General features: G+C 37.2%; 1 protein-coding gene and 1 long non-coding RNA gene across 4 annotated transcripts in view; both read right to left on the bottom strand.

Annotated features, from left to right (window-relative positions):
• fbxo41 (F-box protein 41) overlaps positions 1-10,347 on the bottom strand; it is a 42,437-nt gene extending 32,090 nt beyond the window's left edge. Inside the window, exon 1 of one of the 3 annotated variants that reach the window (XM_056734091.1) lies at positions 10,291-10,347. The gene's annotated coding sequence lies outside the window, so the exon portion shown is untranslated. The remainder of the gene's footprint in view (positions 1-10,290) is intronic. The other 2 variants (XM_056734107.1, XM_056734099.1) reach the window with 2 other exon arrangements.
• A 3,415-nt stretch (positions 10,348-13,762) lies between these two features.
• Positions 13,763-15,272, bottom strand: LOC130413104 (uncharacterized). Its single transcript, XR_008905446.1, has 3 exons — positions 14,928-15,272; positions 14,721-14,761; positions 13,763-13,978 (listed from the first exon to the last, which is right to left on the bottom strand). It is a non-coding gene; the product is annotated as an uncharacterized LOC130413104 (long non-coding RNA).
• Positions 15,273-19,034: the final 3,762 nt, after the last annotated feature.

Here is a 19,034-nt window from a genome sequence, read left to right as displayed (position 1 = left end):
AGGCACAAAACACCAAATCAGGCTGGGAAACCAGCTGGCCAACCAGGCAAAGAACATTGTTTGCAGGTTGGGAAACTATCTAGGCAGGTCTAAATCTGCTAAAACCAGCGGAGACCAGCAAGCCAGATTAGGCAGTTTTTGGTAAGACTCTTAAACAGTTTTACTTTCTTCATGAAGCATCATCCACATCACTTACAGTACATACAAGTGATAGAAGTCAGTAAACTGAGTAAGCTAATGGATGGCTACTCACCATTACTGGACTGCGTAGCTAAAGCGATTGGCTAAAAGGCCATATAACTGTGGTGAAAATCACAAAGAAAAACACAATGTCCATCAAAATTCCAGCTCCTCAGTAATCACAGGTGGCTTTATGTTTCAAACTGTGCTCGGATTTGACATCATAGTCTTCTTGACAAGTAAAAAAATGCTTAAGCATCTCATTCAATGAAAAAAGCATGTTAAAAAAATTCCGATTAAAATAAAACAAGTCTATTGAGATCTAATAGCAACCAAGCAATAGAAGCAGCATCTGAGGTTCCACCATCATACTCCTGTTTTCTCAACCCAAAAAAGAACATGAGGGAAAGAAAACAAATCTTAAAACCCACTTTAACAACCTTGTCAATATACAGAGCACATTTGCTGTCACTGGTCATCAAATCAAGCCCAGTTACCTTGGTGACATTTCTCTCCCACACAATACAAACCTGAGCTTTTGCCCTCGAGCTGCTTACTTATCAACATCATGATTACATCATCTTTTAACACACTTTTTTTTCAATCTATGAAATCTGTGTATCTTTACATGTCATTCCGTCAAGACAGCACATCATTACTGAGGCGTACAGGCATTTGTTCCATAAATGTCCATTTGGGTTTGTCTCTCTCTCTTACCTCCTTCATGCAAAGCTGAGCGATACAAAGAAAACCTTTTCCTTACTAATGGGGTTTGAAGACTCTCTTCTCTCAGAGGTATAATGGGATAACAAAAAGGCTTTTGATTAGGGCCTTCTTTGCAAGCATTAAGAGGCTAAGGAGCAAAAACATAAATAAAACCATCTTGAACAGCGTGCAGGCATTTAAGATTGAGTTATAATGCTCTGCTTTCAGAGGTTATGAATGAGGTCCTGCTATAATGCCACATCACGATCAACATTCCTGAGATCGGCTTTGACCTTGATGGGCAGAGAGCTGTTCTTGTCTACCAAGATGGAGGTCTTTAGTTGCCACGGATACAAGCTCAGAATGTGAAGCACGGAGAGAAAAAGATACAAACAAGCCACCCAACAATGATGAATCATTATAGAAAGGCAACAAGGAGAGAAGGACGGGACGGACAAATCAAAGAATGCAGGATTGTTGAAATTGACTGCCAACAAGATAAGTGGATACGTTTTTATAGACAAGGACATGGAAAACTCATTGTTTGTCGCAGAAACCCAGTTAGATAAGTGAGCATTTTATTAAAAATCAACTTCAGAAACATTCAAAACACTTGTAAATTCGATGTTCATGAATGATATCAAATGCTGATGAGCAACACTTTCTGCATGTCTTGCCTTATACGTGTTATACATAATTTTTGTGGTGACATCTTAATATTTTATTTATTAAACAGAAAGAGCTGAATTGTGTCATTTTATCCAATTTCAACATTATAATCAAACTATTTTTAAACACTGAACTGTCAATATATATCATTTGCTATTATTGCATTCATTTATTTTGTTTCTGAGACATTTGACCATTCTACAGGAACAGCATCTGCTCTTTCTTCACATGGTCAGCCGGTCTAATCTAAATTTAGGTTACTCTAAAGGCGGGGAAAAAACTAAAATCTATGTGTTGTGCCCCATAGATAAGGGTTTCTCAACCAGGGTACCTCGACATCATTTCGATGGGGCTGTAAGAAAAAAACATGAAAAATAAAGAAAATAAGCATAAAATGAATGTAAAGGTTGACATACACTCACCTAAAGGATTATTAGGAACACCTGTTCAATTTCTCATTAATGCAATTATGGTGGAGGTGTAATGGTGTGGGGGATGCTTTCTTGGCACACTTTAGGCCCCTTAGTGCCATTTGGGCATCGTTTAAATGCCACGGCTTACCTGAGCATTGTTTCTAATCATGTCCATCCCTTTATGACCACCATGTACCCATCCTCTGATGGCTACTTCCAGCAGGATAATGCATCATGTCACAAAGCTCGAATCATTTCAAATTGGTTTCTTGAACATGACAATGAGTTCACTGTACTAAAATGGCCCCCACAGTCACCAGATCTCAACCCAATAGAGCATCTTTGGGATGTGATGGAACGGGAGCTTAGTGCATCCCACAAATCTCCATCAACTGCAAGATCCAATCCAATCAATATGGGCCAACATTTCTAAAGAATGCTTTTAGCACCTTGTTGAATCAATACCACGTAGAATTAAGGCAGTTCTGAAGACGAAAGGGGGTCAAACACAGTATTAGTATGGTGTTCCTAATAAGCCTTTAGGTGAGTGTATTTCTTAACGTTTTGTTATTTTTTATATTAAATTGCATATGTCAAGGGACATTAGATATTGTTGTGGATGATGAGGGGGGGCAACCATTCATAAAAATAAACATACAGAGGCGAAAAAATGAAGAGACTTGAAGAGACAAATTTTCATTTAATCAGCATTTGTAGATGTATTGTGGCCATTCCAGTCCAGAGTCTGTTGAATCTCAACAAAATCAAACCTCAGGAGTGACAAAGTCATCCAACAGCAAACGTGAAAGACTGACAGCATGACAAGACACTTGAAAACTGCTATAAAATCCAGGTTACCAAATAAAAAATAATTGTTGAACTTTCCCTAAAAATATGTAGAAGAATTACTGTTGTATTGCTTAAAAGTGAATCTGAAATTGTTTTCTTTCCAGTGTTTGAAAAAATACAGAGCATCTTTTATGTTATTTTGACATATTCATCCTATTTTCATTTACTGCAAATAACTGCAAATAGAAACAATACTTTTATTTGAAATTTGGGAGAATTTTCTTAAAATTGTTAACAGAATTAAACAAAAGTTATCATTTTATAAATAAATAGTAAATAAAAAACTGAAGATAATCTTGCAATGGTCTTTTAACTTTTTTTCCGCGGCTATATTTTTAAAATCCCATTTGTGATGGTACTACAATATGACACAATACATTCACATTCATTTTGAGTTTTATCCATAAAAAAAAACTAAATGTTGAATGTGGTTTTAATGCTCTTCAATGTGCTCTGACAAATCGCTGTAACTGCCTGTTCTATTTTAACAGGAGCGCTACAAGATGACCCCCATCACCCCTCCATTTTACTACAATTTATAAGAAAAGAAAAACCTGAATGAACCGCTTGAAATGTTATTTTCAATGTCATCGCCCAACCCTAACCCTACATGTCAGTCTTGCTCCAAGTGTTTTATCCCCAATGTACATATAGTGGGGGAAATAATTATTTGATCCTCTGCTGATTTTGTAAGTTTGCCTGCTTGCAAAGAAATGAAGGGTCTATAATTATTGTAGGTTTATCTAACTGATAGAGACAGAATAAATGATTTTTTTTATATATAAAAGGTAATAAATTGATTTGCATTTCAGTCAGTGAAATAAGTATTTGATCCCAGAGCAAAACATAAATTTATACTTGGTGGAGGATAGTTGGTCACCAGGTTTGCACATGTGTCAGGAAGGACACATTTTAGTCCACTCCTCTGTCAATCTTTAAGGTTTCTTGGCTGTCGCTCAGTAAATTCCTTCACAGATTTTCTATAGGACTAGGGTCTAGAGACTAGCTAGGACATTTAAAGCAACCATTCCCCGCGATCGCATTTTTCAAAATTTAGTTAGTGTACAATGTTGCTATTATAGTATAAATAATACCTGCAAAAGGATAAAGCTCAAAGTTAAATGCCAAGCAAAATATTGTCTTTAACAGAATTCACTTTTCAATGAATACAGAAACGGCTGGATTTGTCTACATGCCTCTATTTCCCGGGTACATGATATCAGTATTCCGAGAGCTTTTAATATAATCCGACCAAAGAAATACGGCAAAAAAGGGGCGGGGCCTTCCTGAGAGAAGAGGAATGGCCGCTGGAGTAGTGTTTGGTTATCAGAGATTGTAAACATTTAACTGAGCTACACCCTAAACTACTTTCACTTTCATCACAGTCCTACAGCTGGTAATAAGAATTCAGCAAAACACATTCTAAAATAACCAACCGTCAAAAAACAGCTTCCATAACTTTAACATCGGCAGTGAAAGCTGTTCTGTGTAATACACTGATAAAGTGTGTAGCTCTGTCTAAAACACTTCTATTAAACATCCTCTGTAGTCCTGCTCGCAGTCTCCTCAATCAGCTCGTTTTATTATCCAACTCGGGTCCAATATAAAAAGGCAAAACTAACGCTTCTGTTATTAGTGATAACATGTCTGACGTCATTTGGTCCGGTGTCCTTTCCCTCGCCGATCTCTAACAAAGATTGTTGTTTGCGTATGCACTAGCAGACCTCTGTTACACTTCGATCAATCCGCATGTTTTTAACTGATGAAGGGAAGTTGACGCCATTGTTACTGTTTTTTGATAAAGCCAAAGCTTATGAATTCTTATGCACTTTTTCGAAATTGAGACGTTTACATAATCTGAAAGCTGAGTAAATAAGCATTCTATTGATGTATGGGTTGTTAGGATAGGACAATATCTGGCTGAGATACAACTTTTTAAAACTCTGAGATTTGAGAGTGCAAAAAAATCAAAATATTGAGAAAATCGCCTTTGAAGTTGTTAATCAGGGGCACTGTAGCAGGCCATTCACTCACAAAAATAAAGTTTCTTATATATTTAAAGTAGGAAATTCACAAAATATCTTCATGACATGATCTTTAATTAATATCCTAATGATTTTTGGCAGAAAAGAAAAATCCATAATTTTGACTAAAAATATTCCTGTGCTACTTAAGAGTGGTTTTGTGATCCAGGGTCACATATGTTTTGGGTCTTTGTCTTGTTAAAGGCACATCCACGACCAATCTTCAGTGATCTAGTTAAGGGGAGGAGGTTCTGGTCCAAGATTTTACAGTACACTGGCCTGTCCCTCAGCCCCACAATGCGGTGAAGTCATCCTGTGCCCGTAGCAAAGAAAAGTCCTAAAGCATAATGTTTGAAACACTGTGCTTCTCTGTATGGATGGTGTTCTTGGGGTCATAGTCAGCATTTCTCTCCCTCCAAAAACAGGAGCCAATTTTGGTCTCAGAGAACTTTCTCCAGACCTTCTCTGAATCATCTTGATGTTCATTGTCAAACTTCAGATGTCTTCATGGGCAGGAGGACCTTGCGGGTGCTTTAGGGTTTCAATCTATCAATCTATACATGCTACCATAGCGTGTTACCAATGGTTTGCTTGCTAACTGTCGTCCCAACTGTCTTGAAATCATTAACAAGCTTCTTCCGTAAAGTACTTGGCTGATCTTTAACCTTTCTCATGATCATCTTTACTCCATTGGGGAAATCTGGCAGGGAGCTCCAATTGATAGTTATTTAGTATTTCTTCTATTTCCAAATAATCGCACCAACAGTTGTCTACTTTTCACCAAACTTCTGTCTTTAGCCTATTCAAGGTTTGTGCAGGTCTACAGTCTTGTCCCTGACATCCTTTGAAACCTGTTTGGTCTTGACCATGGTGGTGGAGAAGTTGAAATGGAAGATACAGATTCTGTTGGCCGGCATCTTTTATATATAACAAGCTGATTTAGGAGTACTTTCTTAAAGTGACAGGACTAATCTGTGGTCCATATAGGCACATAACCAATCAATGGGGCCAGAATTCTTGCTGGTTGGTATGGGATCAAAAACTTATTTCACTGACTTAAATGCAAATCAATTAATAACCTTTACATAAAAAATTCTCCAGATTTATTTCGAAATTCTGTTTGTATCATTAAAATGAACCTTCCATAAAATGATAGATCCTTTATTTCTTTGTAAGCAGGCAAACTTACAAAATCAGCCGAGAATCAAATAATTATTTCCCTCACTGTAGTTTGTCAGACAAAAAAGCCTTTTTACCTCAGTGCATAAAAACTGACAACGTGTTTCTGGGTCAAACTGACTCAAAATGTACTATGTTAGAAAACTAACAAGTTAAAAATATAAAATAAAAATCCTCAAAGCCTACATGATTTGGTCCAGTTGTATGAGTCTTTGTAATGATCCAAGGTTCAAAACTCTCCTTAATAATTCAAGCAAAATGGCTCATGCATTTCAATAGATACACAGTAATTTCAAAAGGTTGCAAAGGTCGCATTATATTTTGTGATTTTGCTTAAAATGGAGAGCAGGCCAAATCCGAGAGAGTTGTCCTCAAAGATATTGATCTGAAGTCAACAGTACTGTTGAGGTCACTCTGATGTCCTGGCCTGCAGCTTTACAGTTTCTTCTCTTTGTAGCTGGTTGTTTCTCATCATGTGCAAAGCTGGATGATGTAAGCAATGTCCCAGTGAATAAAAGCAGAGACAGCTTAACCCTTACAGTCTATCGTGTTGTGATGATAAATCAAGCAAAACAACAAATTTTGACTCCAGCACAAATGAAATGCTAAAAAGCTACTGTAGCAGAATTCAGTATCACAGGGTGGCATGCTTCACAGTGTGATAATAAAAAAAATCTGTTTGTGTTTTTCAAGAGTCAAGTTTCACATTTACTGATGATATATCGTTTTTAGGGGATTTCACATCTACCTATTATATTTGCTGAAATCTAACGTTTTTATCTAGGTCTATTACACTCATCGATAACAGTCAAAAGGGAAGACACACCAAGCGTCTGCCTCTGACATTTTCCTCCGATTCCCAGTCACATGTTAACTGAATTAGAATGCAATTTGTCGAGTTACTTGACTGAGTGATGTGTCCCTGCAGGGGTTGCCATAGAAAGTATGTTTGTGCACAGCTTTATTGAGAATATTTCCATTGAATAAACACAGACTGTCCTACCTCCATTTTTTATTATGTAACTTCTGCAACTTCTCAAATGACCATCAGGCTTTTTTGTAAAACACTAAAACACAAAACTGAAACACCAATTACATTATTCTAAGACTTTTCATGTGATGTCACAACACACTACTTGACTACACGTTCCATTGAATTCCTGCTCAATAAAATCAAGCTTATTACACCGAATATAACATTTTGGGATAAATACAGTACATCATTTAACTCAGGTTGAATGCTTGACACCAAACAGATGTACCATAGTACAACACTGTATGTGTTCATAGACACCAATGGCAGCTCTTTTGTAAACATAATTATCATGAATTTGTCTGTAGTGTGTACATAGCCTGATAGAACCAGCTGGCAAAATTCAAGAATCACAAGGACAATGCTAATGCTATTATTAATCAAGCAAAAAAGCTTTGTAGCTGCCACAGCAACACTAAACATACTGATGGCCACAGTAGGTCTGGATGGCTTTTTCCAAAAGTTGAAGCTTCAATAGATACAGACTTTTCTGGCTCATATTGATCTGTGGGATTTTCACTGAGCCAAATATCCCTCATTACCCACAGCTCATTGCATGCTTCTAGTCTGGGGAGACATCCAGATAGAACATTAAAGGTTCTCTCACACTTCCTATCCTGTACCACTAGCTGATGCAGGACGAATGATCACACAATTGTTTAACTCTATACAGGTTAAGCAAACATTGACAAACAATGTGTGTTTGTTGAAAATTACAGTACATGCTCAAAATACACACGCAATAACGGGCCATTCCATATCAACTCAATCAGAAGACCTTTAGAATATTGAAAGTTGAGACGAAATGACCAAAGATCATTACTGTTTTGTTAAAAACAGTTAAAGGACCAGTCAGTGTCTAATTGTAAGGAGGATCTATTGACAAAAATGCAATATATAACTATGTCTTCATAGGTGTATAAAGACCTTACGTGATGAAGCGTTATGTTTTTATTACCTTAGAATCAATGAGCTATTACTATCCACATACACAGCAGGTCCCCTTACATGACCAGGTTGATTCTACAGTAGCCCTATACGGACAAATAGCTCTAATGAAGTGTGTTTCGTACATACGTTATGTTATCTACTTCGGCAAAGAAGCAAATACGTGCCGACATTTTTGTCCTGTGTCAGTTGCCTAGGTGCTTTGAAAGGGAGTGGTGGAGTGAGCCATTGGTTGCAATTCTCAACCGCACCAATAGATCCCGCTAAAATCTCCACACGGATCCTTTAACAAACATAAGCACTGTATTCTCTGGCCTCTGTTTATTCTAATCTTATTGAACACAAAAGGCCGGCAGCTGTATGCAAAACTGTGACAAATTTTCAATGTTGCCATCATTTTTACATGAACCAGATTTTTTTTATTACCACTCTGCTGCCACTGTAACATCAATCTTTTTTATACACATTTCAAGTAATTTTAGGAGAAGACAAACAACGTTTGTGCATTTAATGTGCAAAGGACCTCGTCCTCCAAACATTAATTTCACTTTGTGAAATTTCCTACTAAAAGCTCATTACGGGGAGCTGAATCTGAATAAAGACCTTTGCATACTATTAAACACATGGTGAATGTATAATCAAAAGAGTCATAATGCTAACAGTTAGCCCTATAATCTGTTGAATTACTGTAAAATCATCTTTCACTGTCACTGATGTTTTTAAGATTTTTATCATTTTCTATATTATAGCACATTTTGGGAAGTTCTGCATTTTGTCCAGTGATAAACCAAAAGGCAATATCCACAGGGACACTGTGCCAAAATATCCTGACTGGTATGCTTAGCAGCTGCCTGAACAGAAATAAAGCCCTAACTTACTTTGTAGCAACTGTACTTTTATGATTTTAAGCACCTAATAGCAGCTTCTGTGTAATTAATGTGCGATACACAAAATGTGTACTTTTAAAGCACCGTTAGTCATGTAGGATAAAAGTCCCAAATTAACTTACGGCATAGGTTTTAAATTGTGAGGACTGCATCAGCTTTAATTACTTACATGACCCTAAGGTGGCATACTTGAGACTCAGGGTTCAGAGGCACAATTAGAAATAGTCTTATGAACAAAAGGTCAGTTTTAATATGCACTGCCATAATCTGAAAAAGTGACTGCATACAGGGCAGAAATAAACCAGCCCTGATCATACTTGAGATCAATAAAAGTTCACACACATGGGCAACCAGTGCCTAGAGCAGTAAATACGACTATCTCCCAATGTCATTTCTAATGAAGTCCAATTATTAAGTCAAGCTTAATACATTACTTCGCTTGATTCAATCTTTATGGACTGTCTGGTCTTTACATTCATCTTGAAACGACCTTATGGTTCATTTCCAAATTCATGAACGTCCTTAATTAGACAATTTCCAAAATGAGAGGAGAAAACTGTGAAATACATGAAACATTCACAATTTCATCACAAAATAATAATATACAAACCTGCCCAACAATTACAAAAATCACATTCAAGCTAAACTGAAATAGTAGCCTACTTAATAGATTTTAATAGATGGGGATTGTTATTATTTTTAAGATACAAAACATGGGTCAATAACGTGTGTAATGTTATTGCAAACCTGACAAAAAGTTCAACAGCAAACTGCAGCTGATTCCTGTATAGGCTAACCACACTGTTTACTGTCTAGAATCCAAAAAGACAACAACCCAGAAGGGACTTATGGCCTAAAATGCTGTCGTTTCGAGTCCAACATTTTACAGGAGACCGTTCTTTAAATAACTAGGATCTGTGCGTTTCCGTGTCACTGACAGCTGATTCAGTCATAACGAAACATATCACGGTGTTCACGGTAAGACACCTAAATGATCATAAATGGAGCTCTATTCGCTCTCTCCTGGGTCCGAGGATGTGTGAATGATACCGCATGCGGCTCTACATCTTATTATCTAAAGCGATGCCACATTTAATTCAGAGAAAATGTAACAACGCCTACTGCACCTCAAGCATATCGGTGATATGCTTATTTGCATATATTTTGAGGTATGTTACCTCGCTGTAAATTCGTGCCCGACGGCGCAACATCATCGGTTCAACAGATTTTTCACCATTTTTTCATAACGTAAGCGTGCCCCGGTCTCACTCTTCTACAGCCACTACACGATCGCCGCTTGCTAAAACCATGCGGTGTCGTCCCTAAAACGATGCCTGTGAACACGCCGTTACGACTGTCATCCTCCAAAACATGTTACATGTGTCAGAAAGTGTGCCTCTCACCTCGCGGATCTGTGCCCATTTTCCGCCCGTGCCCAGCAGCCGATCCGGCAGGATGACGTCACGAGCTACGCTCTCTGCAGCAGAGGACGCGCGCGAACACGCGCAGAGCGGGGAAATAAAGGGGCGTGTGTGTGATGCTCACTGCAATGAAGGGAATACATGCCCTACTTGTGCTGCCTTTGGATGCGTTTCTGTTTTCAGTAGGACGTGCAGGAACTTTACAGGGAAAATATGACGGGTTGTTTTATAATAAGAGACGGTGAAGATAGGTTAAGTGAATGCATTTCTCATTGTTTCCTAACCAGGGATCGCATATTATAGTAAAGAGTCTTGTGTAATGTAAGCGGGACGTAGCCTACTTATTGCATCTAGTTTGACCAGCTGTGATTTTGGGTGGTAATTAATGTCAAATTAAACTTTTGAGTTGATAGGTAGATGTTTAACAAGGGGAGTGCAAAGAATGAAAAGCAGCCCTGTGTGAACCCTGAAACAGGTGTAGATTGTGAAGGACATAAGGACAATAGCGTCATCTTGTGGTAACATTGTAAATGCGCATAACAGCCTCCCCAAAAATCTTTCTACTTATCTGAATCAATATTAGATTCCTGCAGGATACTCATCTCGTTCGCAACCGAAGCAAATTAAAGGTATGTTCAAATCACAATGCAATACAAATATCTCAACACTGTGCAAAAAAAACATTTGTTTTCCCACGTAAGAAAGTTAAGACATGAGGAAACAACATCATTTAAATTTTTGAGGAAACTAACTCTTTGAAATTTTGTCTAGCCGATAAAACGAGAAAGTCTGCTTTGTTATTTAATGCTCCCTTATAATAAGAAATATTTGCCATATTTCCGCTTCATGCTTATTTATGACAGGAATTCCTCTAGAGCTCATGTTTTAATGGTCTGGTAAGAAAGTTATTGTGAAGTTTTACGTATAATCTATAAAGGATAAAAAGCACTATTTAAGCAACCTGTTTTGTCAACATTAATAGCTTTCTGACAATTAGTCATACAAGGTGTAATAGTTCAAATCAACCATTTATGTGATGTCTTGTGTGCCAACCGCTGGTTGTATTAAAGGAATGTTGAACATATCGAGCGACAATTATTATTTATATAAAACCCTGGCCGTGACATACTAGTGTTGATAATAATCTTATAAAGGTATAATTTCAACCCATCTGTTCAAACATTTAGATTGTAAGGCAGGGTTGAAGGAATGTCACTGACTAAAGTTGCTGTGTGTTATTTTTTTTGGAAGATCTATTGACAGAAATGCAATATAACTATGTCTTCAGAGGTGTTAAAATAATTACCTTAAAATGAGTCATTTCTATCTACATACACCGCGGGTCCCTTTGAATTTGCTATGTTGGTTCACAGTAGCCCTATACAGACACTCTGCTCTTCAGCACGTCTTGTACTCAAGAAGCGTAAACGTGACGACTTCGTTCTGTGTCAGCCACCGTAGGGTTTCGAAAGCGGAGGAGTGAGCCGTTGGTTGCAATTCGCAACCTCACCGCTAAATGTCATACACTGGACTCTTAAAAGGTCTATAATTGACATCTGTTTGTGTCTCAGGGGTTTCGAGCATAACAAGATAGATATATATTCGATCAGTGGCTTACACAAACAGAACACAGAAAATATATGACAGGAATTATATCATATAGCCCCCTTACAATCATGTTTGTGTGGATTCTGGTGTCCTCATAGCTTTCTTAATACGATCAGTAATTTCTCAAACACCTGCTGCACATTAAACGCTATTCTTCTCCGACTTCCTCCACATATACACACAACACACACACATTCTACTCAGTCTTTTTTAATTCAGACTTTCAAAAAGTGACAACCACACTATGGGCTAATGACTAGCCTGTCATCTACCTTTGTATTTTGATGGATCCCATTCATGATGTGCTGTGCTTTTCTGTAGCTTTTTAGCAAAAAAGCCTTACTGGGGTTATTATTAGCCTCTGTTTGCTTAGCAACGATAGCATGTGTCTGAAATTTGCAGCTTTCTTGCTGTACTTTAAACAGTGACAGGTTAGGGGTATGCATCATAATCATAGAGAAAAGCAGGGATTAAATCATATAAAGACTTTGGGCATAAATTCGATAAAGTAGATTTGTCTATATGTTAAAAGTGATCACTTGGGTCAAATGAAGTGGATACACATACAAACAATACATATTTCACATGTCCTGTATAACAAGGGTACTACCAACAGGGGGTGGCAAAAGCTTAAGCTTCTCAAAAGGGCAAACAACTCCATGGACCACAACGACAAAAGTGTTGTTGAGTTCTTGAGACAGTGACAAAAGATGTACATTTGTCATACTTCACCCAACAGTGCTGTAAACACAAACGCTTGATCAAATCAAATATCAACACACAAGAACATCAAGCTTTTTTAGTAATTGTTTATGAAAGGACTGAAAATAAAACAAAATTCAATTCCGTATTTCATTCAGAAGCTATCCAGAAGCTAGATTCTAGCAAATACTGAAAGTTTGTTTTCTTCATGAAATGTAATGAATCGAACAATGAGAAAGTAATTTTACTTCTGAAGTACCTGCCAGTAATATAACTCTAGTGGCTATTGTGCATAATGAGAGAACAAAATAAACAAACAGGGTCTAAGTGAAGGGCATGATTGTGACCAGCACACAATATGCATATTAAGTTAGATTATATATACAAAATATACTGATTTCAAGGATCATTAGCCTGCTAAATAATATCTTAAAGTTGCACGAGAAGGCATTTTTACTAAAACGGTACCACATCATTTGAAAACCTGTACAACAATAGTAATCCTTATCCTTTAATGACAAATGTGTGAAAATCACGTTCTGCAATGACAATAGTACAGACCTCTGCATTCTTAGCTTGAGCCACAGATGTTGCCATAGTAACAGAGTATATCTTATCAAGTATGGCTCTTGTGTGAGTGTGTGTGTGTGTATTTTCTGGAACTTATTTGGGCTGTCAGTGTAGGTATGACAACAGGCTCTTGAATTGTTACACTGATTTGCATGTTAATAGATTTAACAGCTACGGTGGTTTGTTTAACCCCTCGCAAGGGTAGCATCAATTTGATGTCATATAGCCTGAATTAGGATCAATATGAGCTTTTATGTAAATGGTATATGACACTTGTAATCTAAAAATAGAGTCGCTTTAGAGGAGGCTGAATCGATGGTGCATTTTACACATACAAAAACATCCAGTTTGGTACTGATAAAGAATAATCATTCCACTGAATCCTGTTTGCATTCCTGAAGGAATGTAGAAGAATGGCAGATGAAACTCTGCTTCCATCCATGACTTTGATGTTCTTGCTATTTGCTGCACAGCAAGCAACAACATACTGTACATGAATTTATAGTCTCTTTCTCTTCTTTGCCTTAATTCAACAATCTGGGTGCACGAGACAAGGCAGGTGGCCTGCGGCCCATGTTACAAATCCATAAAGATGAAATAGTTGAATCGCTTGCACTTTAATCCCAGCTCACCTCAGGGAATTACCTGGCGTACAAACCATTGTCAAATATAATGAGGGTGTTTTATGTTACTTGTGGTACATGATGAGGGACATGTGCCGCTCTGAACATGTGAAAGTATGTCTCGCCTTTGCTGGGTCGCTGCAGAAGTAAAGCTGAACTCCGATGGCCTGGACAAATATGGGGCAGTTTCAAAAGACATCTTTATAGATCACATTTAATGCATTACATTTGGAGGACATGGTATGTATTAAATAATTTGCATTCATATATATGCTCAAACTTCCCCAGAGGATTTCATTGCTCAGATGTTGCTCCTTCAGGAGAATGCATGAAGTCCTGAGTTATGTTTTATTTAAGTATCAGCTCAGTCTCAGATATTTAACCAAAAATTGTTTGGGGGAAACAAAAGCATAAACAATTGAGACAACTGTTAAAATACTTTAGGGGTGTAAAATTCTTAAATATTGGATAGCTGAAATTTGGGATTTCAGGATTTGGAAATGTTTGAGTTCATATTAGAAGTGTCACTTTATACTGATGGTAACTTAAAAAAAGAACATGATTATTGATATTGTGTTAATTCTACACATATTTTTGTAAATAAGCCACAATGGTTACAAACTCTCTCTCTAGTCCTTACCCTCAAATTTTAAGTGACATTTTTATGGCCAGAAAAGGAGAAAACACAAAATAAACAAAAGTTAAGATGTATTTGACTAACTAAATATTATGATTATATCGTAACAGCATTTTTTTTGTCACTGCAACCATGAAGTAAAAGCTTTAACAAAAGCCTTTTGACTGCAGATGTAGAAAATCCAAATTCTGTTTGAAACATTGTAAAGATAATTCTTGAAACTCTAGCGGAAACATTTGTGGGTCTTTTTTCTTAGGAGAAAAAAAACGTACCTAGAAGTTTCAATTTGCTCTCCATTGCGTCTTATAAATGTCTGGAAAGAATAGTTGAGGTTATACAGAGATCTCATCTGTGATTTTCTTTCTTATGTAACTAAAATATGGCACATGGTTAATTTAATGTTCCTACATTCATGAATGAAACATCAACATCACAAAGGTATATTTTAGGAGGTAAAACTTTTAGGGGTTCAAACACACATTTTTTTAATTACCAGCCCAAAGCTTATTGTGCCAATCCAACACCAGGAGTTCCATCTGACAAAGCAACTCAGAGAGTCAGTAAACAAAGTATTCCTGATAAAATGCTGTTGATGTTACAGCCAAATGGTTTTGAATGCAAACAAACAATATGATTGTATCCGTCCAGCATAGTTTCAACAGAAAAATATGTTTTCTTCAGTTACCGTTGTGAATTAACCAGTACATTTAGAACCAGATGAATGTGGATAAGTCAAAGTACCTTTTTGTCAGGTGTTGCTAAAAACAAAGCAAACATCTAGTATACCCCATTAAGGATTGAAGACGGCCATCATGCTCATGAAGATCTTCGACTTAGTCAATTGTTTGGATGAGCCGTCACTATGGCCATGGGCGCCGTAAAGGGGTGGAAGGTTAGGACGATTCTAAGGGCCCAGCCTGATTCAGGGCCCAGAAGAGCAGACCCCCTTTTTATTTTCCTATTTATTTTCTCTTTTTAATACATACATTAAATGTGCTAGGGCCCCTCGTGCAATAAATGTGCATTTTTTCCGTTTTGACCATAGATTTAATATTTAAAAAACAAATAATGTAATTACTCTTTCAGTCACACCCCTCCCTGCTCCCTCTCACAATGGTTCATTCCACCTGCGCTGTCCGAGCTACGATCGCTAGTGTGACGTCTCTTGCTTATTAGACTTGTTATGATGCAGCGCAGACAGTGACACACGCAGGCATGTCACATCAAAAGTCAGGGCATCAAATACGGAAAGAAAAGAAGGAAAGAGAAGACAGAGAACGCCAAAGTCGACAGTATGTCACACAGTTTTTCAAAAAGAAAGGTAGTTTGCCCTATTCCTGTATTCCAAAACTTATTTTTGTTGCTACATGACCTGCTTTTATCTAGCTAGCTTAGTAAAATATTTACTGAATTATGAACACAGAATCAGCGGCTGCTGCACACCCACGTCCCCGTCTTAATCAGCCGAACAAGGTGAGCCTGAGCGCGAAACTTCGCGAAGATTTTAGCCTCTAAACACGTCTTATCTACTGTATTCGCCACATGACTGACGCCTCATGAATGCATTGAGCCATCAATCCAGCCCACCGCCACAGTTTACTGAGAGAGGGACGAGAGAAACAGCAGTGCGATCTGTCTCCCACCGACTTCTAATAGTTCTGAATGGTCGGCTGACTCTTAAAGGATGTAAACAAGAAGTGAACATCAATGGATTAGAGGTGCTCCTGCTGTTTGATGCATGGTACCCTTTCCTTCACGCTACAATCACGTTCCCCTGTATTGAAGATTTTATTTAAAAAACATTTTTGTATCTTGTTTGATTTGTCAGCACAATTGTTCAGAGTTGTGAAAATGGCCACAAGCGTCCGTGTTGTTGGAAAACATCACATTTACTAAGGTGAAGATTGTATTGCGTCCAGGGATTGACGATATCTTGAATTTGTAAATATATATCCTAATGTGATTTTATACAGAGATCGGGGAAGCTAAATCGCAATCGGTAACACTTCCTCTCAGTAGTAAATGCTGATAATTACTGCCAAGAAGAGAATGCATCTGTCCTCCCAATGGCTCACAAACATCTCACCTTATTTGCCCTCACAGGAATAAGAGAAGAAGGTTTTTTAAATTGAGGAAGCTGCCATCAGTCCCTGTTAGGCTTTAAAATGAAATGTCCTATTTAATTTGCACAAGCCACATCTCATCCACCTATATCATCGCGATAATCAGCATACCTTGGATGAAGTCAAATAATTACAGTATTTATAATGGCTCTGTAATTAAGTGAGTAATTGAAGAGCTTTTGTAAATGTTCAAGCACTGCAGGATACTAGAGAAGGTCAGTTTCATTCTGTGGTAGGGTCTTGCCTACCTGCTGGCCAAGTGGAGTCCTTAAAGGGGTACTGTGTTTTCACAGCAAGGTCCCAAACAGAGAAACCACAACCCACATTTCATGCCATTCCCCCCCACCCCCCCCCCCCCCCCCCCACTCTCTGTGACAATCCATTTTCAGTAAAAAGTCACAGTGGGAGGGACTGTACCACGATTTAAAGAAGAGGGGGTGGGGAGATAACAAGGCTCTTACAGTTTCTGTTGAAAACTGTAGAAAAAAAATGGAAGGAAAAATGTTTGCTTCTCTGCACATATTCCCAAAAGACCATTAACAAATAAAACACAGTTTGAAATCGAACCTAAAATGAACCAGATTAAACAAACATTTTCATATTTTTCACAAAAAGGAGACTGTGCACCAGAGACTGTTAAAGCTAATTGCTTTACATGCCCAATGACTTTGGCAATGCTTTGAAATCTCAGATGAGATACAATAAAGAACAAAATATAAACATGTAATAATTTCCTTCCTAAAACAGATTATATCAATTCAATATGCAAGGGACCCTTTAAAAGTATGCCTTGCTTAAAGGATTTTTATTTGTGCTACCTGCAGCCTTGAAAATATATTTCTTACGTACTTCTCTGTATTTTAGGAAAGAATACTATATTTTAGGGGGCCTGCAAACGATTAATCGTGATTAATCGAATTCAGAATAAACGTTTGTGTTTACATAATCTGTGTACTGTGTATATAAATTTTGTAAACACATCCTTTATAAATGTTCCTACATATTTAGGAAAGATTTTGATGTATTTATTTATATTAACCAATAATTTAAAGCAGATATGAATGTTTAATTTTATATCTTTTTAAATGTATATGCGTGTATCCATATGTTTTTATGAATACAAAATGAATACACACAGTACACAGACATATATTATGTAAACTCAAACTTTTGTTCTGGATGCGATGCATAGTGATTAATCGTTTAACTCTCCTACTGTATTTATCACTTATTGATGATGAACCCTATAATGTCCAAATATGCATGAAACGTCAAGTGCTATATTTATCCTATTGATAATTTAACACATTCTTTTAATTTAAAGACAAAATGGCAAATTTGAGATTTAAGGAAACTCCTTTAATTACATTTATTCTATCTATAATAAAATGTCATCATTTAAAGTCAGAAAAGAGCAACTACATGAGGAATAATGAATGTCACTGTTCAACAGTCACCTTACAGGATTTCAGTAATACAGGTAGCAATTTGATTTGAAGACACATTGTGGAGAATGCAGCAGACAGGTGTCCTTAGTGTGTTATGTGATATGTCGGAGAATGGCCTTCAGCTTCACATTAGATTGTTAAATTGTTAGAATGATAGACAGGCGTGCAGTCAGATTGCAACACACAAAGTTTCAACACCAATGTTCAAGCCTGTCATATATGTTAAAGGGATAGTTCACCTAAAACGAAAATCTGTTATTATTTACTTACCCTGACAATGTCAACCCTTGACCTCAGTCACAATTCATCTGAATTTTATAGGAAAGAATTTCTATTCTTAAAAAAACGTTATTTAAAACACATATTTCATACTTCATTTAACAGAAGAAGATAACCCATGGTGCTTTACAGAAACATAGAATAAAAGCAAATGATTTGCAATTCAATGAAATAAAATAAAAAACATTCTTCATGGGTTAGGTGGAACGATTTTCACTCAAAGGACTACTGAACACATTAGATTCTTGATTTAAGCAATATCAAAACCTTTAAATGTGCTCTATAAATAAAGGATGGTTTGACATAGAAGAGCACAGTCATTCTATACCTTGTACAGCATTCTATCTAGTCATGTGCAAGCACATGCAGTCATTTTTACAACAAACTTGTCAGTTCTATAGCCTGTTCAAGCACAATAATATCCACATGAATAGTGATAGCTCTGTCCACACACAAATGATATATGTGCACACGGCTCATGCACATATAATAGCACATTATTCTTAAGCAGAGTTTTGAGGAATAGTACTGAAAGTGTATGTATAGACTACTCCCGCTGAGCCCTGACAGTGTGAGTTAAGCACACCCAACCCACTCATTTGCTAATGCCCTTTTGGAAAAAGGATTTCAACTATTACATTCTGATAGTGTGGGGGTGGAGGGGGGTTGGGGGTGGCAAAAAATCAGAAAACACGCAGAAATGTATTACTATATAGAAATGTTCCATAAACCTAGA

This window comes from Triplophysa dalaica, chromosome 2, assembly GCF_015846415.1.
Source record: "Triplophysa dalaica isolate WHDGS20190420 chromosome 2, ASM1584641v1, whole genome shotgun sequence".
Taxonomy (NCBI): domain Eukaryota; kingdom Metazoa; phylum Chordata; class Actinopteri; order Cypriniformes; family Nemacheilidae; genus Triplophysa; species Triplophysa dalaica.
Note: the sequence above shows the minus strand (reverse complement) of the source record. Positions and strands in the feature narration are given on the sequence as shown.